Source organism: Paramisgurnus dabryanus, chromosome 16 (genome assembly GCF_030506205.2).
Source record: "Paramisgurnus dabryanus chromosome 16, PD_genome_1.1, whole genome shotgun sequence".
NCBI lineage: Eukaryota > Metazoa > Chordata > Actinopteri > Cypriniformes > Cobitidae > Paramisgurnus > Paramisgurnus dabryanus.
The window spans coordinates 37,673,064-37,697,099 of record NC_133352.1 but is presented as its reverse complement, the minus strand read 5'-3'; positions in this window follow the sequence as shown (position 1 = coordinate 37,697,099).

Here is a 24,036-nt window from a genome sequence, read left to right as displayed (position 1 = left end):
GGTGTGTATGTGTAGTTTACAGACATATGAGAGACTTTACTGTGTGTTGTTCCTAACAGGAAGGAGAAGAGTTACAGTTGAGCCTGTTTTAGGCCACAAGGCCTGTGAATCACAATGGTAAAGTTGCATGTACAAATTTCTTAATTTTTAATCAAAACAAAGTCCAATCAGACTGTGTGATACATCATTGTAAAGCTTGTGTTTTGCAGTTTCACATGAACCCAAGCTCATTGTTGTATGTTACTCACAGCTCGAGGGAACAGGGGTCAAATCGGCCTTGTTGAGGTCATTGCAAAAGGCCTGTAAATCATTTGGTAAACTGCATGTACAAATATCTTTGTATATCAGTCAAATCTGAAGCTATTGTCTTTTGTTTTATATCAAATTAAAGGTGTGTATGTGTAGTTTACAGACATATGAGTGACTTTACTGTGTGTTCTTCCTAACAGGAAGGAGAAGAGTTACAGTTGAGCCTGTTTTAGGCCACAAGGCCTGTGAATCACAATGGTAAAGTTGCATGTACAAATTTCTTAATTTTTAATCATAACAAAGTCCAATCAGACTGTGTGATACATCATTGTAAAGCTTGTGTTTTGCGGTTTCACATGAACCCAAGCTCATTGTTGTATGTTACTCACAGCTCGAGGGAACAGGGGTCAAATCGGCCTTGTTGAGGTCATTGCAAAAGGCCTGTAAATCATTTGGTAAACTGCATGTACAAATATCTTTGTATATCAGTCAAATCTGAAGCTATTGTCTTTTGTTTTATATCAAATTAAAGGTGTGTATGTGTAGTTTACAGACATATGAGTGACTTTACTGTGTGTTGTTCCTAACAGGAAGGAGAAGAGTTACAGTTGAGCCTGTTTTAGGCCACAAGGCCTGTGAATCACAATGGTAAAGTTGCATGTACAAATTTCTTAATTTTTAATTAAAACAAAGTCCAATCAGATTGTGTGATACATCATTGTAAAGCTTGTGTTTTGCAGTTTCACATGAACACAAGCTCATTGTTGCATGTTACTCACAGCTCGAGGGAACAGGGGTCAAATCGGCCTTGTTGAGGTCATTGCAAAAGGCCTGTAAATCATTTGGTAAACTGCATGTACAAATATCTTTGTATATCAGTCAAATCTGAAGCTATTGTCTTTTGTTTTATATCAAATTAAAGGTGTGAATGTGTAGTTTACAGACATATGAGAGACTTTACTGTGTGTTGTTCCTAACAGGAAGGAGAAGAGTTACAGTTGAGCCTGTTTTAGGCCACAAGGCCTGTGAATCACAATGGTAAAATTGCATGTACAAATTTCTTAATTTTTAATCAAAACAAAGTCCAATCAGACTGTGTGATACATCATTGTAAAGCTTGTGTTTTGCAGTTTCACATGAATCCAAGCTCATTGTTGTATGTTACTCACAGCTCGAGGGAACAGGGGTCAAATCGGCCTTGTTGAGGTCATTGCAAAAGGCCTGTAAATCATTTGGTAAACTGCATGTACAAATATCTTTGTATATCAGTCAAATCTGAAGCTATTGTCTTTTGTTTTATATCAAATTAAAGGTGTGTATGTGTAGTTTACAGACATATGAGTGACTTTACTGTGTGTTGTTCCTAACAGGAAGGAGAAGAGTTACAGTTGAGCCTGTTTTAGGCCACAAGGCCTGTGAATCACAATGGTAAAGTTGCATGTACAAATTTCTTAATTTTTAATCAAAACAAAGTCCAATCAGACTGTGTGATACATCATTGTAAAGCTTGTGTTTTGCGGTTTCACACGAACCCAAGCTCATTGTTGTATGTTACTCACAGCTCGAGGGAACAGGGGTCAAATCGGCCTTGTTGAGGTCATTGCAAAAGGCCTGTAAATCATTTGGTAAACTGCATGTACAAATATCTTTGTATATCAGTCAAATCTGAAGCTATTGTCTTTTGTTTTATATCAAATTAAAGGTGTGTATGTGTAGTTTACAGACATATGAGTGACTTTACTGTCTGTTGTTCCTAACAGGAAGGAGAAGAGTTACAGTTGAGCCTGTTTTAGGCCACAAGGCCTGTGAATCACAATGGTAAAGTTGCATGTACAAATTTCTTAATTTTTAATCAAAACAAAGTCCAATCAGACTGTGTGATACATCATTGTAAAGCTTGTGTTTTGCGGTTTCACACGAACCCAAGCTCATTGTTGTATGTTACTCACAGCTCGAGGGAACAAGGGTCAAATCGGCGTTGTTGAGGTCATTGCAAAAGGCCTGTAAATCATTTGGTAAACTGCATGTACAAATATCTTTGTATATCAGTCAAATCTGAAGCTATTGTCTTTTGTTTTATATCAAATTAAAGGTGTGTATGTGTAGTTTACAGACATATGAGTGACTTTACTGTGTGTTGTTCCTAACAGGAAGGAGAAGAGTTACAGTTGAGCCTGTTTTAGGCCACAAGGCCTGTGAATCACAATGGTAAAGTTGCATGTACAAATTTCTTAATTTTTAATCATAACAAAGTCCAATCAGACTGTGTGATACATCATTGTAAAGCTTGTGTTTTGCGGTTTCACATGAACCCAAGCTCATTGTTGTATGTTACTCACAGCTCGAGGGAACAAGGGTCAAATCGGCCTTGTTGAGGTCATTGCAAAAGGCCTGTAAATCATTTGGTAAACTGCATGTACAAATATCTTTGTATATCAGTCAAATCTGAAGCTATTGTATTTTGTTTTATATCAAATTAAAGGTGTGTATGTGTAGTTTACAGACATATGAGTGACTTTACTGTGTGTTGTTCCTAACAGGAAGGAGAAGAGTTACAGTTGAGCCTGTTTTAGGCCACAAGGCCTGTGAATCACAATGGTAAAGTTGCATGTACAAATTTCTTAATTTTTAATCAAAACAAAGTCCAATCAGACTGTGTGATACATCATTGTAAAGCTTGTGTTTTGCGGTTTCACACGAACCCAAGCTCATTGTTGTATGTTACTCACAGCTCGAGGGAACAAGGGTCAAATCGGCGTTGTTGAGGTCATTGCAAAAGGCCTGTAAATCATTTGGTAAACTGCATGTACAAATATCTTTGTATATCAGTCAAATCTGAAGCTATTGTCTTTTGTTTTATATCAAATTAAAGGTGTGTATGTGTAGTTTACAGACATATGAGTGACTTTACTGTGTGTTGTTCCTAACAGGAAGGAGAAGAGTTACAGTTGAGCCTGTTTTAGGCCACAAGGCCTGTGAATCACAATGGTAAAGTTGCATGTACAAATTTCTTAATTTTTAATCATAACAAAGTCCAATCAGACTGTGTGATACATCATTGTAAAGCTTGTGTTTTGCGGTTTCACATGAACCCAAGCTCATTGTTGTATGTTACTCACAGCTCGAGGGAACAAGGGTCAAATCGGCCTTGTTGAGGTCATTGCAAAAGGCCTGTAAATCATTTGGTAAACTGCATGTACAAATATCTTTGTATATCAGTCAAATCTGAAGCTATTGTCTTTTGTTTTATATCAAATTAAAGGTGTGTATGTGTAGTTTACAGACATATGAGTGACTTTACTGTGTGTTGTTCCTAACAGGAAGGAGAAGAGTTACAGTTGAGCCTGTTTTAGGCCACAAGGCCTGTGAATCACAATGGTAAAGTTGCATGTACAAATTTCTTAATTTTTAATCAAAACAAAGTCCAATCAGACTGTGTGATACATCATTGTAAATCTTGTGTTTTGCAGTTTCACATGTAGTCTGGTAAGTAAATAAATGCTTTGCTTTAAACAAATGCATCTATTTTTAAACGTTTTTAAATGCTATCTTACGTATTTATTGCCGCTCCAGAACCTAAGTCGATGGGGTTGACCAACGGCTGGAGAAACTTTCGGGTTGACCAACTGCTGGAAGTACTTTCGGGTTGACCAACGGTTGGAGATCGTTTCGGGTTGACCAACGGTTTGGTTCTCCAGAGGGGCCGGGAGTATGGGGCTTAGGCCGGGGGGGAGTGCTTAAGAGTGGGTGCCCAGGACCGAACGGTGCGCCGGGTACGGGCTCCAGGGTGTCCGTGGCGGGTTCCGAGGCCGGCCTCGGGTGCACTGTGGGAAAGGGTTAGAGAGGCGCGGGTTGGCTCGTTGGAAAGGTCCCTCCACGGGGCGTCCGAGGGTGGGTGTCCCGAAGGGCTGCGGCAAAGGGCTCCGGGGCTACGGCCGTGGGAATATCAATGGGTGGTACTCCGTATCTCGGCCGTGCTTAGGGTTAGAGAGATGCGGGTTGGCTCGTTGGAAATCTCCCCTCGGGTAGAGCAACAAGGCCTGTGAATCACAATGGTAAAGTTGCATGTACACACAGTGCACCCACAGTGCACCCAAAAGGCTTAGGGTTAGAGAGAAGCGGGTTGGCTCGTTGAAAAGGGTCGCTCCGGTAGAGCAACCGACCCGAGGGACGAGTTCATCCGAGCAAAGGCGCCCGAGTTACGGGCGTTTAAAGGTCAGGCGGTGGTACGCCGTATCTCGTATCCGTAGCCCACAGAGGTGACTCCGAGGCGGGCCTGACAGGGCGGCCCTCCCTCCTGGAAGTCCGGTTCCTCCAGGGCACACGTCCCTACCTCCCTAGCCCAGAGAGGTGACTCCGAGGCGGGCCTGACAGGGCGGCCTTCCCTCCTGGAAGTCTGGTTCCTCCAGTAGTTTACAGACATATGAGTGACTTTCTTGAGTGTGTTGTTCCTAACAGGAAGGAGAAGAGTTACAGTTGAGCCTGTTTTAGGCCACAAGGCCTGTGAATCACAATAGTAAAGTTGCATGTACAAATTTCTTAATTTTTAATCAAAACAACTGTTAGAGAAAAGCGGGTTGGCTCGTTGGAAAGGGTTGCTCCGGTAGAGCAACCGACCCGAGGGACGAGTTCATCCGAGCAAAGGCGCCCGAGTTACGGGCGTTTAAAGGTCAGGCGGTGGTACGCCGTATCTCGTATCCGTAGCCCAGAGAGGTGACTCCGAGGCGGGCCTGACAGGGCGGCCCTCCCTCCTGGAAGTCCGGTTCCTCCAGGGCACACGTCCCTACCTCCCTAGGAAGGAGAAGAGTTACAGTTGAGCCTGTTTTAGGCCACAAGGCCTGTGAATCACAATAGTAAAGTTGCATGTACAAATTTCTTAATTTTTAATCAAAACAAAGTCCAATCAGACTGTGTGATACATCATTGTAAAGCTTGTGTTTTGCGGTTTCACATGAACCCAAGCTCATTGTTGTATGTTACTCACAGCTCGAGGGAACAGGGGTCAAATCGGCCTTGTTGAGGTCATTGCAAAAGGCCTGTAAATCATTTGGTAAACTGCATGTACAAATATCTTTGTATATCAGTCAAATCTGAAGCTATTGTCTTTTGTTTTATATCAAATTAAAGGTGTGTATGTGTAGTTTACAGACATATGAGAGACTTTACTGTGTGTTGTTCCTAACAGGAAGGAGAAGAGTTACAGTTGAGCCTGTTTTAGGCCACAAGGCCTGTGAATCACAATGGTAAAGTTGCATGTACACATTTCTTAATTTTTAATCAAAACAAAGTCCAATCAGACTGTGTGATACATCATTGTAAAGCTTGTGTTTTGCGGTTTCACACGAACCCAAGCTCATTGTTGTATGTTACTCACAGCTCGAGGGAACAGGGGTCAAATCGGCCTTGTTGAGGTCATTGCAAAAGGCCTGTAAATCATTTGGTAAACTGCATGTACAAATATCTTTGTATATCAGTCAAATCTGAAGCTATTGTCTTTTGTTTTATATCAAATTAAAGGTGTGTATGTGTAGTTTACAGACATATGAGAGACTTTACTGTGTGTTGTTCCTAACAGGAAGGGGAAGAGTTACAGTTGAGCCTGTTTTAGGCCACAAGGCCTGTGAATCACAATGGTAAAGTTGCATGTACAAATTTCTTAATTTTTAATCATAACAAAGTCCAATCAGACTGTGTGATACATCATTGTAAAGCTTGTGTTTTGCGGTTTCACATGAACCCAAGCTCATTGTTGTATGTTACTCACAGCTCGAGGGAACAGGGGTCAAATCGGCCTTGTTGAGGTCATTGCAAAAGGCCTGTAAATCATTTGGTAAACTGCATGTACAAATATCTTTGTATATCAGTCAAATCTGAAGCTATTGTCTTTTGTTTTATATCAAATTAAAGGTGTGTATGTGTAGTTTACAGACATATGAGAGACTTTACTGTGTGTTGTTCCTAACAGGAAGGAGAAGAGTTACAGTTGAGCCTGTTTTAGGCCACAAGGCCTGTGAATCACAATGGTAAAGTTGCATGTACAAATTTCTTAATTTTTAATCAAAACAAAGTCCAATCAGATTGTGTGATACATCATTGTAAAGCTTGTGTTTTGCGGTTTCACACGAACACAAGCTCATTGTTGTATGTTACTCACAGCTCGAGGGAACAGGGGTCAAATCGGCCTTGTTGAGGTCATTGCAAAAGGCCTGTAAATCATTTGGTAAACTGCATGTACAAATATCTTTGTATATCAGTCAAATCTGAAGCTATTGTCTTTTGTTTTATATCAAATTAAAGGTGTGTATGTGTAGTTTACAGACATATGAGAGACTTTACTGTGTGTTGTTCCTAACAGGAAGGGGAAGAGTTACAGTTGAGCCTGTTTTAGGCCACAAGGCCTGTGAATCACAATGGTAAAGTTGCATGTACAAATTTCTTAATTTTTAATCATAACAAAGTCCAATCAGACTGTGTGATACATCATTGTAAAGCTTGTGTTTTGCGGTTTCACATGAACCCAAGCTCATTGTTGTATGTTACTCACAGCTCGAGGGAACAGGGGTCAAATCGGCCTTGTTGAGGTCATTGCAAAAGGCCTGTAAATCATTTGGTAAACTGCATGTACAAATATCTTTGTATATCAGTCAAATCTGAAGCTATTGTCTTTTGTTTTATATCAAATTAAAGGTGTGTATGTGTAGTTTACAGACATATGAGAGACTTTACTGTGTGTTGTTCCTAACAGGAAGGAGAAGAGTTACAGTTGAGCCTGTTTTAGGCCACAAGGCCTGTGAATCACAATGGTAAAGTTGCATGTACAAATTTCTTAATTTTTAATCAAAACAAAGTCCAATCAGATTGTGTGATACATCATTGTAAAGCTTGTGTTTTGCGGTTTCACACGAACACAAGCTCATTGTTGTACGTTACTCACAGCTCGAGGGAACAGGGGTCAAATCGGCCTTGTTGAGGTCATTGCAAAAGGCCTGTAAATCATTTGGTAAACTGCATGTACAAATATCTTTGTATATCAGTCAAATCTGAAGCTATTGTCTTTTGTTTTATATCAAATTAAAGGTGTGTATGTGTAGTTTACAGACATATGAGAGACTTTACTGTGTGTTGTTCCTAACAGGAAGGAGAAGAGTTACAGTTGAGCCTGTTTTAGGCCACAAGGCCTGTGAATCACAATGGTAAAATTGCATGTACAAATTTCTTAATTTTTAATCAAAACAAAGTCCAATCAGACTGTGTGATACATCATTGTAAAGCTTGTGTTTTGCGGTTTCACATGAATCCAAGCTCATTGTTGTATGTTACTCACAGCTCGAGGGAACAGGGGTCAAATCGGCCTTGTTGAGGTCATTGCAAAAGGCCTGTAAATCATTTGGTAAACTGCATGTACAAATATCTTTGTATATCAGTCAAATCTGAAGCTATTGTCTTTTGTTTTATATCAAATTAAAGGTGTGTATGTGTAGTTTACAGACATATGAGTGACTTTACTGTCTGTTGTTCCTAACAGGAAGGAGAAGAGTTACAGTTGAGCCTGTTTTAGGCCACAAGGCCTGTGAATCACAATGGTAAAGTTGCATGTACAAATTTCTTAATTTTTAATTAAAACAAAGTCCAATCAGATTGTGTGATACATCATTGTAAAGCTTGTGTTTTGCAGTTTCACATGAACACAAGCTCATTGTTGTATGTTACTCACAGCTCGAGGGAACATGGGTCAAATCGGCCTTGTTGAGGTCATTGCAAAAGGCCTGTAAATCATTTGGTAAACTGCATGTACAAATATCTTTGTATATCAGTCAAATCTGAAGCTATTGTCTTTTTTTTTATATCAAATTAAAGGTGTGAATGTGTAGTTTACAGACATATGAGTGACTTTACTGTGTGTTGTTCCTAACAGGAAGGAGAAGAGTTACAGTTGAGCCTGTTTTAGGCCACAAGGCCTGTGAATCACAATGGTAAAGTTGCATGTACAAATTTCTTAATTTTTAATCAAAACAAAGTCCAATCAGACTGTGTGATACATCATTGTAAAGCTTGTGTTTTGCGGTTTCACACGAACCCAAGCTCATTGTTGTATGTTACTCACAGCTCGAGGGAACAGGGGTCAAATCGGCCTTGTTGAGGTCATTGCAAAAGGCCTGTAAATCATTTGGTAAACTGCATGTACAAATATCTTTGTATATCAGTCAAATCTGAAGCTATTGTCTTTTGTTTTATATCAAATTAAAGGTGTGTATGTGTAGTTTACAGACATATGAGTGACTTTAATGTCTGTTGTTCCTAACAGGAAGGAGAAGAGTTACAGTTGAGCCTGTTTTAGGCCACAAGGCCTGTGAATCACAATGGTAAAGTTGCATGTACAAATTTCTTAATTTTTAATCAAAACAAAGTCCAATCAGACTGTGTGATACATCATTGTAAAGCTTGTGTTTTGCGGTTTCACACGAACCCAAGCTCATTGTTGTATGTTACTCACAGCTCGAGGGAACAAGGGTCAAATCGGCGTTGTTGAGGTCATTGCAAAAGGCCTGTAAATCATTTGGTAAACTGCATGTACAAATATCTTTGTATATCAGTCAAATCTGAAGCTATTGTCTTTTGTTTTATATCAAATTAAAGGTGTGTATGTGTAGTTTACAGACATATGAGTGACTTTACTGTGTGTTGTTCCTAACAGGAAGGAGAAGAGTTACAGTTGAGCCTGTTTTAGGCCACAAGGCCTGTGAATCACAATGGTAAAGTTGCATGTACAAATTTCTTAATTTTTAATCATAACAAAGTCCAATCAGACTGTGTGATACATCATTGTAAAGCTTGTGTTTTGCGGTTTCACATGAACCCAAGCTCATTGTTGTATGTTACTCACAGCTCGAGGGAACAAGGGTCAAATCGGCCTTGTTGAGGTCATTGCAAAAGGCCTGTAAATCATTTGGTAAACTGCATGTACAAATATCTTTGTATATCAGTCAAATCTGAAGCTATTGTCTTTTGTTTTATATCAAATTAAAGGTGTGTATGTGTAGTTTACAGACATATGAGTGACTTTACTGTGTGTTGTTCCTAACAGGAAGGAGAAGAGTTACAGTTGAGCCTGTTTTAGGCCACAAGGCCTGTGAATCACAATGGTAAAGTTGCATGTACAAATTTCTTAATTTTTAATCAAAACAAAGTCAAATCAGACTGTGTGATACATCATTGTAAAGCTTGTGTTTTGCGGTTTCACACGAACCCAAGCTCATTGTTGTATGTTACTCACAGCTCGAGGGAACAAGGGTCAAATCGGCCTTGTTGAGGTCATTGCAAAAGGCCTGTAAATCATTTGGTAAACTGCATGTACAAATATCTTTGTATATCAGTCAAATCTGAAGCTATTGTCTTTTGTTTTATATCAAATTAAAGGTGTGTATGTGTAGTTTACAGACATATGAGTGACTTTACTGTGTGTTGTTCCTAACAGGAAGGAGAAGAGTTGAGCCTGTTTTAGGCCACAAGGCCTGTGAATCACAATGGTAAAGTTGCATGTACAAATTTCTTAATTTTTAATCAAAACAAAGTCCAATCAGACTGTGTGATACATCATTGTAAATCTTGTGTTTTGCAGTTTCACATGTAGTCTGGTAAGTAAATAAATGCTTTGCTTTAAACAAATGCATCTATTTTTAAACGTTTTTAAATGCTATCTTACTTATTTATTGCCGCTCCAGAACCTAAGTCGATGGGGTTGACCAACAGCTGGAGAAACTTTCGGGTTGACCAACTGCTGGAAGTACTTTCGGGTTGACCAACGGTTGGAGATCGTTTCGGGTTGACCAACGGTTTGGTTCTCCAGAGGGGCCGGGAGTATGGGGCTTAGGCCGGGGGGGAGTGCTTAAGAGTGGGTGCCCAGGACCGAACGGTGCGCCGGGTACGGGCTCCAGGGTGTCCGTGGCGGGTTCCGAGGCCGGCCTCGGGTGCACTGTGGGAAAGGGTTAGAGAGGCGCGGGTTGGCTCGTTGGAAAGGTCCCTCCACGGGGCGTCCGAGGGTGGGTGTCCCGAAGGGCTGCGGCAAAGGGCTCCGGGGCTACGGCCGTGGGAATATCAATGGGTGGTACTCCGTATCTCGGCCGTGCTTAGGGTTAGAGAGATGCGGGTTGGCTCGTTGGAAATCTCCCCTCGGGTAGAGCAACCGACCCGACGGGCGAAGTCCTGGGACTTAGTGCGCCGGAGCTACGGCCGTTTAAAGGTCAGGCGGTGGTACCCCGTATCTCGGCCGGGCTTAGTGTTAGAGAGAAGCGGGTTGGCTCGTTGGAAAGGGCCGCTCCGGTAGAGCAACCGACCCGAGGGACGAGTTTATCCGATCAAAGGCGCCCGAGTTACGGCCGTTTAAAGGTCAGGCGGTGGTACCCCGTATCTCGCCCGGGCTTAGGGTTAGAGAGAAGCGGGTTGGCTCGTTGAAAAGGGTCGCTCCGGTAGAGCAACCGACCCGAGGGACGAGTTCATCCGAGCAAAGGCGCCCGAGTTACGGGCGTTTAAAGGTCAGGCGGTGGTACGCCGTATCTCGCCCGAGCTTAGGGTTAGAGAAAAGCGGGTTGGGTCGTTGGAAAGGGTTGCTCCGGTAGAGCAACCGACCCGAGGGACGAGTTCATCCGAGCAAAGGCGCCCGAGTTACGGGCGTTTAAAGGTCAGGCGGTGGTACGCCGTATCTCGCCCGGGCTTAGGGTTAGAAAGAAGCGGGTTGGCTCGTTGGAAAGGTCCCCTCCAGTGGAGCAATCGACCCAAAGGGCGAGTCGATCCGAGCAAAGGCGCCCGAGCTGCGGCCGTGGGAAAATCCGCGGAGGGACCGCCGTATCTCGGCCGGGCTTGGGGTTAGAGAGACGCGGGTTGGTTTAGTTGGAAAGGTCCCCTCCGGTGGAGCAATCGACCCAAAGGGCAAAGTCCTGGGACTTAGTGCGCCGGAGCTACGGGCGTTTAAAAGTCAGGCGGTGGTACGCCGTATCTCGTATCCGTAGCCCAGAGAGGTGACTCCGAGGCGGGCCTGACAGGGCGGCCCTCCCTCCTGGAAGTCCGGTTCCTCCAGGGCACACGTCCCTACCTCCCTAGCCCAGAGAGGTGACTCCGAGGCGGGCCTGACAGGGCGGCCTTCCCTCCTGGAAGTCTGGTTCCTCCAGTAGTTTACAGACATATGAGTGACTTTCTTGAGTGTGTTGTTCCTAACAGGAAGGAGAAGAGTTACAGTTGAGCCTGTTTTAGGCCACAAGGCCTGTGAATCACAATGGTAAAGTTGCATGTACAAATTTCTTAATTTTTAATCATAACAAAGTCTAATCAGACTGTGTGATACATCATTGTAAAGCTTGTGTTTTGCGGTTTCACATGAACCCAAGCTCATTGTTGTATGTTACTCACAGCTCGAGGGAACAAGGGTCAAATCGGCCTTGTTGAGGTCATTGCAAAAGGCCTGTAAATCATTTGGTAAACTGCATGTACAAATATCTTTGTATATCAGTCAAATCTGAAGCTATTGTCTTTTGTTTTATATCAAATTAAAGGTGTGTATGTGTAGTTTACAGACATATGAGAGACTTTACTGTGTGTTGTTCCTAACAGGAAGGAGAAGAGTTACAGTTGAGCCTGTTTTAGGCCACAAGGCCTGTGAATCACAATGGTAAAGTTGCATGTACAAATTTCTTAATTTTTAATCAAAACAAAGTCCAATCAGACTGTGTGATACATCATTGTAAAGCTTGTGTTTTGCAGTTTCACATGAACCCAAGCTCATTGTTGTATGTTACTCACAGCTCGAGGGAACAGGGGTCAAATCGGCCTTGTTGAGGTCATTGCAAAAGGCCTGTAAATCATTTGGTAAACTGCATGTACAAATATCTTTGTATATCAGTCAAATCTGAAGCTATTGTCTTTTGTTTTATATCAAATTAAAGGTGTGTATGTGTAGTTTACAGACATATGAGTGACTTTACTGTGTGTTCTTCCTAACAGGAAGGAGAAGAGTTACAGTTGAGCCTGTTTTAGGCCACAAGGCCTGTGAATCACAATGGTAAAGTTGCATGTACAAATTTCTTAATTTTTAATCATAACAAAGTCCAATCAGACTGTGTGATACATCATTGTAAAGCTTGTGTTTTGCGGTTTCACATGAACCCAAGCTCATTGTTGTATGTTACTCACAGCTCGAGGGAACAGGGGTCAAATCGGCCTTGTTGAGGTCATTGCAAAAGGCCTGTAAATCATTTGGTAAACTGCATGTACAAATATCTTTGTATATCAGTCAAATCTGAAGCTATTGTCTTTTGTTTTATATCAAATTAAAGGTGTGTATGTGTAGTTTACAGACATATGAGTGACTTTACTGTGTGTTGTTCCTAACAGGAAGGAGAAGAGTTACAGTTGAGCCTGTTTTAGGCCACAAGGCCTGTGAATCACAATGGTAAAATTGCATGTACAAATTTCTTAATTTTTAATCAAAACAAAGTCCAATCAGACTGTGTGATACATCATTGTAAAGCTTGTGTTTTGCAGTTTCACATGAATCCAAGCTCATTGTTGTATGTTACTCACAGCTCGAGGGAACAGGGGTCAAATCGGCCTTGTTGAGGTCATTGCAAAAGGCCTGTAAATCATTTGGTAAACTGCATGTACAAATATCTTTGTATATCAGTCAAATCTGAAGCTATTGTCTTTTGTTTTATATCAAATTAAAGGTGTGTATGTGTAGTTTACAGACATATGAGTGACTTTACTGTGTGTTGTTCCTAACAGGAAGGAGAAGAGTTACAGTTGAGCCTGTTTTAGGCCACAAGGCCTGTGAATCACAATGGTAAAGTTGCATGTACAAATTTCTTAATTTTTAATCAAAACAAAGTCCAATCAGACTGTGTGATACATCATTGTAAAGCTTGTGTTTTGCGGTTTCACACGAACCCAAGCTCATTGTTGTATGTTACTCACAGCTCGAGGGAACAGGGGTCAAATCGGCCTTGTTGAGGTCATTGCAAAAGGCCTGTAAATCATTTGGTAAACTGCATGTACAAATATCTTTGTATATCAGTCAAATCTGAAGCTATTGTCTTTTGTTTTATATCAAATTAAAGGTGTGTATGTGTAGTTTACAGACATATGAGTGACTTTACTGTCTGTTGTTCCTAACAGGAAGGAGAAGAGTTACAGTTGAGCCTGTTTTAGGCCACAAGGCCTGTGAATCACAATGGTAAAGTTGCATGTACAAATTTCTTAATTTTTAATCAAAACAAAGTCAAATCAGACTGTGTGATACATCATTGTAAAGCTTGTGTTTTGCGGTTTCACACGAACCCAAGCTCATTGTTGTATGTTACTCACAGCTCGAGGGAACAAGGGTCAAATCGGCCTTGTTGAGGTCATTGCAAAAGGCCTGTAAATCATTTGGTAAACTGCATGTACAAATATCTTTGTATATCAGTCAAATCTGAAGCTATTGTCTTTTGTTTTATATCAAATTAAAGGTGTGTATGTGTAGTTTACAGACATATGAGTGACTTTACTGTGTGTTGTTCCTAACAGGAAGGAGAAGAGTTACAGTTGAGCCTGTTTTAGGCCACAAGGCCTGTGAATCACAATGGTAAAGTTGCATGTACAAATTTCTTAATTTTTAATCAAAACAAAGTCCAATCAGACTGTGTGATACATCATTGTAAATCTTGTGTTTTGCAGTTTCACATGTAGTCTGGTAAGTAAATAAATGCTTTGCTTTAAACAAATGCATCTATTTTTAAACGTTTTTAAATGCTATCTTACGTATTTATTGCCGCTCCAGAACCTAAGTCGATGGGGTTGACCAACGGCTGGAGAAACTTTCGGGTTGACCAACTGCTGGAAGTACTTTCGGGTTGACCAACGGTTGGAGATCGTTTCGGGTTGACCAACGGTTTGGTTCTCCAGAGGGGCCGGGAGTATGGGGCTTAGGCCGGGGGGGAGTGCTTAAGAGTGGGTGCCCAGGACCGAACGGTGCGCCGGGTACGGGCTCCAGGGTGTCCGTGGCGGGTTCCGAGGCCGGCCTCGGGTGCACTGTGGGAAAGGGTTAGAGAGGCGCGGGTTGGCTCGTTGGAAAGGTCCCTCCACGGGGCGTCCGAGGGTGGGTGTCCCGAAGGGCTGCGGCAAAGGGCTCCGGGGCTACGGCCGTGGGAATATCAATGGGTGGTACTCCGTATCTCGGCCGTGCTTAGGGTTAGAGAGATGCGGGTTGGCTCGTTGGAAATCTCCCCTCGGGTAGAGCAACAAGGCCTGTGAATCACAATGGTAAAGTTGCATGTACACACAGTGCACCCACAGTGCACCCAAAAGGCTTAGGGTTAGAGAGAAGCGGGTTGGCTCGTTGAAAAGGGTCGCTCCGGTAGAGCAACCGACCCGAGGGACGAGTTCATCCGAGCAAAGGCGCCCGAGTTACGGGCGTTTAAAGGTCAGGCGGTGGTACGCCGTATCTCGTATCCGTAGCCCAGAGAGGTGACTCCGAGGCGGGCCTGACAGGGCGGCCCTCCCTCCTGGAAGTCCGGTTCCTCCAGGGCACACGTCCCTACCTCCCTAGCCCAGAGAGGTGACTCCGAGGCGGGCCTGACAGGGCGGCCTTCCCTCCTGGAAGTCTGGTTCCTCCAGTAGTTTACAGACATATGAGTGACTTTCTTGAGTGTGTTGTTCCTAACAGGAAGGAGAAGAGTTACAGTTGAGCCTGTTTTAGGCCACAAGGCCTGTGAATCACAATAGTAAAGTTGCATGTACAAATTTCTTAATTTTTAATCAAAACAACTGTTAGAGAAAAGCGGGTTGGCTCGTTGGAAAGGGTTGCTCCGGTAGAGCAACCGACCCGAGGGACGAGTTCATCCGAGCAAAGGCGCCCGAGTTACGGGCGTTTAAAGGTCAGGCGGTGGTACGCCGTATCTCGTATCCGTAGCCCAGAGAGGTGACTCCAAGGCGGGCCTGACAGGGCGGCCCTCCCTCCTGGAAGTCCGGTTCCTCCAGGGCACACGTCCCTACCTCCCTAGGAAGGAGAAGAGTTACAGTTGAGCCTGTTTTAGGCCACAAGGCCTGTGAATCACAATAGTAAAGTTGCATGTACAAATTTCTTAATTTTTAATCAAAACAAAGTCCAATCAGACTGTGTGATACATCATTGTAAAGCTTGTGTTTTGCGGTTTCACATGAACCCAAGCTCATTGTTGTATGTTACTCACAGCTCGAGGGAACAGGGGTCAAATCGGCCTTGTTGAGGTCATTGCAAAAGGCCTGTAAATCATTTGGTAAACTGCATGTACAAATATCTTTGTATATCAGTCAAATCTGAAGCTATTGTCTTTTGTTTTATATCAAATTAAAGGTGTGTATGTGTAGTTTACAGACATATGAGAGACTTTACTGTGTGTTGTTCCTAACAGGAAGGGGAAGAGTTACAGTTGAGCCTGTTTTAGGCCACAAGGCCTGTGAATCACAATGGTAAAGTTGCATGTACAAATTTCTTAATTTTTAATCATAACAAAGTCCAATCAGACTGTGTGATACATCATTGTAAAGCTTGTGTTTTGCGGTTTCACATGAACCCAAGCTCATTGTTGTATGTTACTCACAGCTCGAGGGAACAGGGGTCAAATCGGCCTTGTTGAGGTCATTGCAAAAGGCCTGTAAATCATTTGGTAAACTGCATGTACAAATATCTTTGTATATCAGTCAAATCTGAAGCTATTGTCTTTTGTTTTATATCAAATTAAAGGTGTGTATGTGTAGTTTACAGACATATGAGAGACTTTACTGTGTGTTGTTCCTAACAGGAAGGAGAAGAGTTAAAGTTGAGCCTGTTTTAGGCCACAAGGCCTGTGAATCACAATGGTAAAGTTGCATGTACAAATTTCTTAATTTTTAATCAAAACAAAGTCCAATCAGATTGTGTGATACATCATTGTAAAGCTTGTGTTTTGCGGTTTCACACGAACACAAGCTCATTGTTGTATGTTACTCACAGCTCGAGGGAACAGGGGTCAAATCGGCCTTGTTGAGGTCATTGCAAAAGGCCTGTAAATCATTTGGTAAACTGCATGTACAAATATCTTTGTATATCAGTCAAATCTGAAGCTATTGTCTTTTGTTTTATATCAAATTAAAGGTGTGTATGTGTAGTTTACAGACATATGAGAGACTTTACTGTGTGTTGTTCCTAACAGGAAGGAGAAGAGTTACAGTTGAGCCTGTTTTAGGCCACAAGGCCTGTGAATCACAATGGTAAAGTTGCATGTACAAATTTCTTAATTTTTAATCAAAACAAAGTCCAATCAGACTGTGTGATACATCATTGTAAAGCTTGTGTTTTGCAGTTTCACATGAACCCAAGCTCATTGTTGTATGTTACTCACAGCTCGAGGGAACAGGGGTCAAATCGGCCTTGTTGAGGTCATTGCAAAAGGCCTGTAAATCATTTGGTAAACTGCATGTACAAATATCTTTGTATATCAGTCAAATCTGAAGCTATTGTCTTTTGTTTTATATCAAATTAAAGGTGTGTATGTGTAGTTTACAGACATATGAGTGACTTTACTGTGTGTTGTTCCTAACAGGAAGGAGAAGAGTTACAGTTGAGCCTGTTTTAGGCCACAAGGCCTGTGATTCACAATGGTAAAGTTGCATGTACAAATTTCTTAATTTTTAATTAAAACAAAGTCCAATCAGATTGTGTGATACATCATTGTAAAGCTTGTGTTTTGCAGTTTCACATGAACACAAGCTCATTGTTGTATGTTACTCACAGCTCGAGGGAACAGGGGTCAAATCGGCCTTGTTGTGGTCATTGCAAAAGGCCTGTAAATCATTTGGTAAACTGCATGTACAAATATCTTTGTATATCAGTCAAATCTGAAGCTATTGTCTTTTGTTTTATATCAAATTAAAGGTGTGTATGTGTAGTTTACAGACATATGAGAGACTTTACTGTGTGTTGTTCCTAACAGGAAGGAGAAGAGTTACAGTTGAGCCTGTTTTAGGCCACAAGGCCTGTGAATCACAATGGTAAAATTGCATGTACAAATTTCTTAATTTTTAATCAAAACAAAGTCCAATCAGACTGTGTGATACATCATTGTAAAGCTTGTGTTTTGCAGTTTCACATGAACCCAAGCTCATTGTTGTATGTTACTCACAGCTCGAGGGAACAGGGGTCAAATCGGCCTTGTTGAGGTCATTGCAAAAGGCCTGTAAATCATTTGGTAAACTGCATGTACAAATATCTTTGTATATCAGTCAAATCTGAAGCTATTGTCTTTTGTTTTATATCAAATTAAAGGTGTGTATGTGTAGTTTACAGACATATGAGTGACTTTACTGTGTGTTGTTCCTAACAGGAAGGAGAAGAGTTACAGTTGAGCCTGTTTTAGGCCACAAGGCCTGTGAATCACAATGGTAAAGTTGCATGTACAAATTTCTTAATTTTTAATCAAAACAAAGTCCAATCAGACTGTGTGATACATCATTGTAAAGCTTGTGTTTTGCGGTTTCACACGAACCCAAGCTCATTGTTGTATGTTACTCACAGCTCGAGGGAACAGGGGTCAAATCGGCCTTGTTGAGGTCATTGCAAAAGGCCTGTAAATCATTTGGTAAACTGCATGTACAAATATCTTTGTATATCAGTCAAATCTGAAGCTATTGTCTTTTGTTTTATATCAAATTAAAGGTGTGTATGTGTAGTTTACAGACATATGAGTGACTTTACTGTGTGTTGTTCCTAACAGGAAGGAGAAGAGTTACAGTTGAGCCTGTTTTAGGCCACAAGGCCTGTGAATCACAATGGTAAAGTTGCATGTACAAATTTCTTAATTTTTAATTAAAACAAAGTCCAATCAGATTGTGTGATACATCATTGTAAAGCTTGTGTTTTGCAGTTTCACATGAACACAAGCTCATTGTTGTATGTTACTCACAGCTCGAGGGAACAGGGGTCAAATCGGCCTTGTTGAGGTCATTGCAAAAGGCCTGTAAATCATTTGGTAAACTGCATGTACAAATATCTTTGTATATCAGTCAAATCTGAAGCTATTGTCTTTTGTTTTATATCAAATTAAAGGTGTGTATGTGTAGTTTACAGACATATGAGAGACTTTACTGTGTGTTGTTCCTAACAGGAAGGAGAAGAGTTACAGTTGAGCCTGTTTTAGGCCACAAGGCCTGTGAATCACAATGGTAAAATTGCATGTACAAATTTCTTAATTTTTAATCAAAACAAAGTCCAATCAGACTGTGTGATACATCATTGTAAAGCTTGTGTTTTGCAGTTTCACATGAACCCAAGCTCATTGTTGTATGTTACTCACAGCTCGAGGGAACAGGGGTCAAATCGGCCTTGTTGAGGTCATTGCAAAAGGCCTGTAAATCATTTGGTAAACTGCATGTACAAATATCTTTGTATATCAGTCAAATCTGAAGCTATTGTCTTTTGTTTTATATCAAATTAAAGGTGTGTATGTGTAGTTTACAGACATATGAGTGACTTTACTGTGTGTTGTTCCTAACAGGAAGGAGAAGAGTTACAGTTGAGCCTGTTTTAGGCCACAAGGCCTGTGAATCACAATGGTAAAGTTGCATGTACAAATTTCTTAATTTTTAATCATAACAAAGTCCAATCAGACTGTGTGATACATCATTGTAAAGCTTGTGTTTTGCGGTTTCACATGAACCCAAGCTCATTGTTGTATGTTACTCACAGCTCGAGGGAACAGGGGTCAAATCGGCCTTGTTGAGGTCATTGCAAAAGGCCTGTAAATCATTTGGTAAACTGCATGTACAAATATCTTTGTATATCAGTCAAATCTGAAGCTATTGTCTTTTGTTTTATATCAAATTAAAGGTGTGTATGTGTAGTTTACAGACATATGAGAGACTTTACTGTGTGTTGTTCCTAACAGGAAGGAGAAGAGTTACAGTTGAGCCTGTTTTAGGCCACAAGGCCTGTGAATCACAATGGTAAAGTTGCATGTACAAATTTCTTAATTTTTAATCAAAACAAAGTCCAATCAGATTGTGTGATACATCATTGTAAAGCTTGTGTTTTGCGGTTTCACACGAACACAAGCTCATTGTTGTATGTTACTCACAGCTCGAGGGAACAGGGGTCAAATCGGCCTTGTTGAGGTCATTGCAAAAGGCCTGTAAATCATTTGGTAAACTGCATGTACAAATATCTTTGTATATCAGTCAAATCTGAAGCTATTGTCTTTTGTTTTATATCAAATTAAAGGTGTGTATGTGTAGTTTACAGACATATGAGAGACTTTACTGTGTGTTGTTCCTAACAGGAAGGAGAAGAGTTACAGTTGAGCCTGTTTTAGGCCACAAGGCCTGTGAATCACAATGGTAAAATTGCATGTACAAATTTCTTAATTTTTAATCAAAACAAAGTCCAATCAGACTGTGTGATACATCATTGTAAAGCTTGTGTTTTGCGGTTTCACATGAATCCAAGCTCATTGTTGTATGTTACTCACAGCTCGAGGGAACAGGGGTCAAATCGGCCTTGTTGAGGTCATTGCAAAAGGCCTGTAAATCATTTGGTAAACTGCATGTACAAATATCTTTGTATATCAGGCAAATCTGAAGCTATTGTCTTTTGTTTTATATCAAATTAAAGGTGTGTATGTGTAGTTTACAGACATATGAGTGACTTTACTGTCTGTTGTTCCTAACAGGAAGGAGAAGAGTTACAGTTGAGCCTGTTTTAGGCCACAAGGCCTGTGAATCACAATGGTAAAGTTGCATGTACAAATTTCTTAATTTTTAATTAAAACAAAGTCCAATCAGATTGTGTGATACATCATTGTAAAGCTTGTGTTTTGCAGTTTCACATGAACACAAGCTCATTGTTGTATGTTACTCACAGCTCGAGGGAACATGGGTCAAATCGGCCTTGTTGAGGTCATTGCAAAAGGCCTGTAAATCATTTGGTAAACTGCATGTACAAATATCTTTGTATATCAGTCAAATCTGAAGCTATTGTCTTTTTTTTTATATCAAATTAAAGGTGTGAATGTGTAGCTTACAGACATATGAGTGACTTTACTGTGTGTTGTTCCTAACAGGAAGGAGAAGAGTTACAGTTGAGCCTGTTTTAGGCCACAAGGCCTGTGAATCACAATGGTAAAGTTGCATGTACAAATTTCTTAATTTTTAATCATAACAAAGTCCAATCAGACTGTGTGATACATCATTGTAAAGCTTGTGTTTTGCGGTTTCACATGAACCCAAGCTCATTGTTGTATGTTACTCACAGCTCGAGGGAACAAGGGTCAAATCGGCCTTGTTGAGGTCATTGCAAAAGGCCTGTAAATCATTTGGTAAACTGCATGTACAAATATCTTTGTATATCAGTCAAATCTGAAGCTATTGTCTTTTGTTTTATATCAAATTAAAGGTGTGTATGTGTAGTTTACAGACATATGAGTGACTTTACTGTGTGTTGTTCCTAACAGGAAGGAGAAGAGTTACAGTTGAGCCTGTTTTAGGCCACAAGGCCTGTGAATCACAATGGTAAAGTTGCATGTACAAATTTCTTAATTTTTAATCAAAACAAAGTCAAATCAGACTGTGTGATACATCATTGTAAAGCTTGTGTTTTGCGGTTTCACACGAACCCAAGCTAATTGTTGTATGTTACTCACAGCTCGAGGGAACAAGGGTCAAATCGGCCTTGTTGAGGTCATTGCAAAAGGCCTGTAAATCATTTGGTAAACTGCATGTACAAATATCTTTGTATATCAGTCAAATCTGAAGCTATTGTCTTTTGTTTTATATCAAATTAAAGGTGTGTATGTGTAGTTTACAGACATATGAGTGACTTTACTGTGTGTTGTTCCTAACAGGAAGGAGAAGAGTTACAGTTGAGCCTGTTTTAGGCCACAAGGCCTGTGAATCACAATGGTAAAGTTGCATGTACAAATTTCTTAATTTTTAATCAAAACAAAGTCCAATCAGACTGTGTGATACATCATTGTAAATCTTGTGTTTTGCAGTTTCACATGTAGTCTGGTAAGTAAATAAATGCTTTGCTTTAAACAAATGCATCTATTTTTAAACGTTTTTAAATGCTATCTTACTTATTTATTGCCGCTCCAGAACCTAAGTCGATGGGGTTGACCAACGGCTGGAGAAACTTTCGGGTTGACCAACTGCTGGAAGTACTTTCGGGTTGACCAACGGTTGGAGATCGTTTCGGGTTGACCAACGGTTTGGTTCTCCAGAGGGGCCGGGAGTATGGGGCTTAGGCCGGGGGGGAGTGCTTAAGAGTGGGTGCCCAGGACCGAACGGTGCGCCGGGTACGGGCTCCAGGGTGTCCGTGGCGGGTTCCGAGGCCGGCCTCGGGTGCACTGTGGGAAAGGGTTAGAGAGGCGCGGGTTGGCTCGTTGGAAAGGTCCCTCCACGGGGCGTCCGAGGGTGGGTGTCCCGAAGGGCTGCGGCAAAGGGCTCCGGGGCTACGGCCGTGGGAATATCAATGGGTGGTACTCCGTATCTCGGCCGTGCTTAGGGTTAGAGAGATGCGGGTTGGCTCGTTGGAAATCTCCCCTCGGGTAGAGCAACCGACCCGACGGGCGAAGTTTTGGGACTTAGTGCGCCGGAGCTACGGCCGTTTAAAGGTCAGGCGGTGGTACCCCGTATCTCGGCCGGGCTTAGTGTTAGAGAGAAGCGGGTTGGCTCGTTGGAAAGGGCCGCTCCGGTAGATCAACCGACCCGAGGGACGAGTTTATCCGATCAAAGTTGCCCGAGTTACGGCCGTTTAGGCGGTGGTACCCCGTATCTCGCCCGGGCTTAGGGTTAGAGAGAAGCGGGTTGGCTCGTTGAAAAGGGTCGCTCCGGTAGAGCAACCGACCCGAGGGACGAGTTCATCCGAGCAAAGGCGCCCGAGTTACGGGCGTTTAAAGGTCAGGCGGTGGTACGCCGTATCTCGCCCGAGCTTAGGGTTAGAGAAAAGCGGGTTGGCTCGTTGGAAAGGGTTGCTCCGGTAGAGCAACCGACCCGAGGGACGAGTTCATCCGAGCAAAGGCGCCCGAGTTACGGGCGTTTAAAGGTCAGGCGGTGGTACGCCGTATCTCGTATCCGTAGCCCAGAGAGGTGACTCCGAGGCGGGCCTGACAGGGCGGCCCTCCCTCCTGGAAGTCCGGTTCCTCCAGGGCACACGTCCCTACCTCCCTAGCCCAGAGAGGTGACTCCGAGGCGGGCCTGACAGGGCGGCCTTCCCTCCTGGAAGTCTGGTTCCTCCAGTAGTTTACAGACATATGAGTGACTTTCTTGAGTGTGTTGTTCCTAACAGGAAGGAGAAGAGTTACAGTTGAGCCTGTTTTAGGCCACAAGGCCTGTGAATCACAATAGTAAAGTTGCATGTACAAATTTCTTAATTTTTAATCAAAACAACTGTTAGAGAAAAGCGGGTTGGCTCGTTGGAAAGGGTTGCTCCGGTAGAGCAACCGACCCGAGGGACGAGTTCATCCGAGCAAAGGCGCCCGAGTTACGGGCGTTTAAAGGTCAGGCGGTGGTACGCCGTATCTCGTATCCGTAGCCCAGAGAGGTGACTCCGAGGAGGGCCTGACAGGGCGGCCCTCCCTCCTGGAAGTCCGGTTCCTCCAGGGCACACGTCCCTACCTCCCTAGGAAGGAGAAGAGTTACAGTTGAGCCTGTTTTAGGCCACAAGGCCTGTGAATCACAATAGTAAAGTTGCATGTACAAATTTCTTAATTTTTAATCAAAACAAAGTCCAATCAGACTGTGTGATACATCATTGTAAAGCTTGTGTTTTGCAGTTTCACATGAACCCAAGCTCATTGTTGTATGTTACTCACAGCTCGAGGGAACAGGGGTCAAATCGGCCTTGTTGAGGTCATTGCAAAAGGCCTGTAAATCATTTGGTAAACTGCATGTACAAATATCTTTGTATATCAGTCAAATCTGAAGCTATTGTCTTTTGTTTTATATCAAATTAAAGGTGTGTATGTGTAGTTTACAGACATATGAGAGACTTTACTGTGTGTTGTTCCTAACAGGAAGGAGAAGAGTTACAGTTGAGCCTGTTTTAGGCCACAAGGCCTGTGAATCACAATGGTAAAGTTGCATGTACAAATTTCTTAATTTTTAATCAAAACAAAGTCCAATCAGACTGTGTGATACATCATTGTAAAGCTTGTGTTTTGCAGTTTCACATGAACCCAAGCTCATTGTTGTATGTTACTCACAGCTCGAGGGAACAGGGGTCAAATCGGCCTTGTTGAGGTCATTGCAAAAGGCCTGTAAATCATTTGGTAAACTGCATGTACAAATATCTTTGTATATCAGTCAAATCTGAAGCTATTGTCTTTTGTTTTATATCAAATTAAAGGTGTGTATGTGTAGTTTACAGACATATGAGTGACTTTACTGTGTGTTGTTCCTAACAGGAAGGAGAAGAGTTACAGTTGAGCCTGTTTTAGGCCACAAGGCCTGTGATTCACAATGGTAAAGTTGCATGTACAAATTTCTTAATTTTTAATTAAAACAAAGTCCAATCAGATTGTGTGATACATCATTGTAAAGCTTGTGTTTTGCAGTTTCACATGAACACAAGCTCATTGTTGTATGTTACTCACAGCTCGAGGGAACAGGGGTCAAATCGGCCTTGTTGTGGTCATTGCAAAAGGCCTGTAAATCATTTGGTAAACTGCATGTACAAATATCTTTGTATATCAGTCAAATCTGAAGCTATTGTCTTTTGTTTTATATCAAATTAAAGGTGTGTATGTGTAG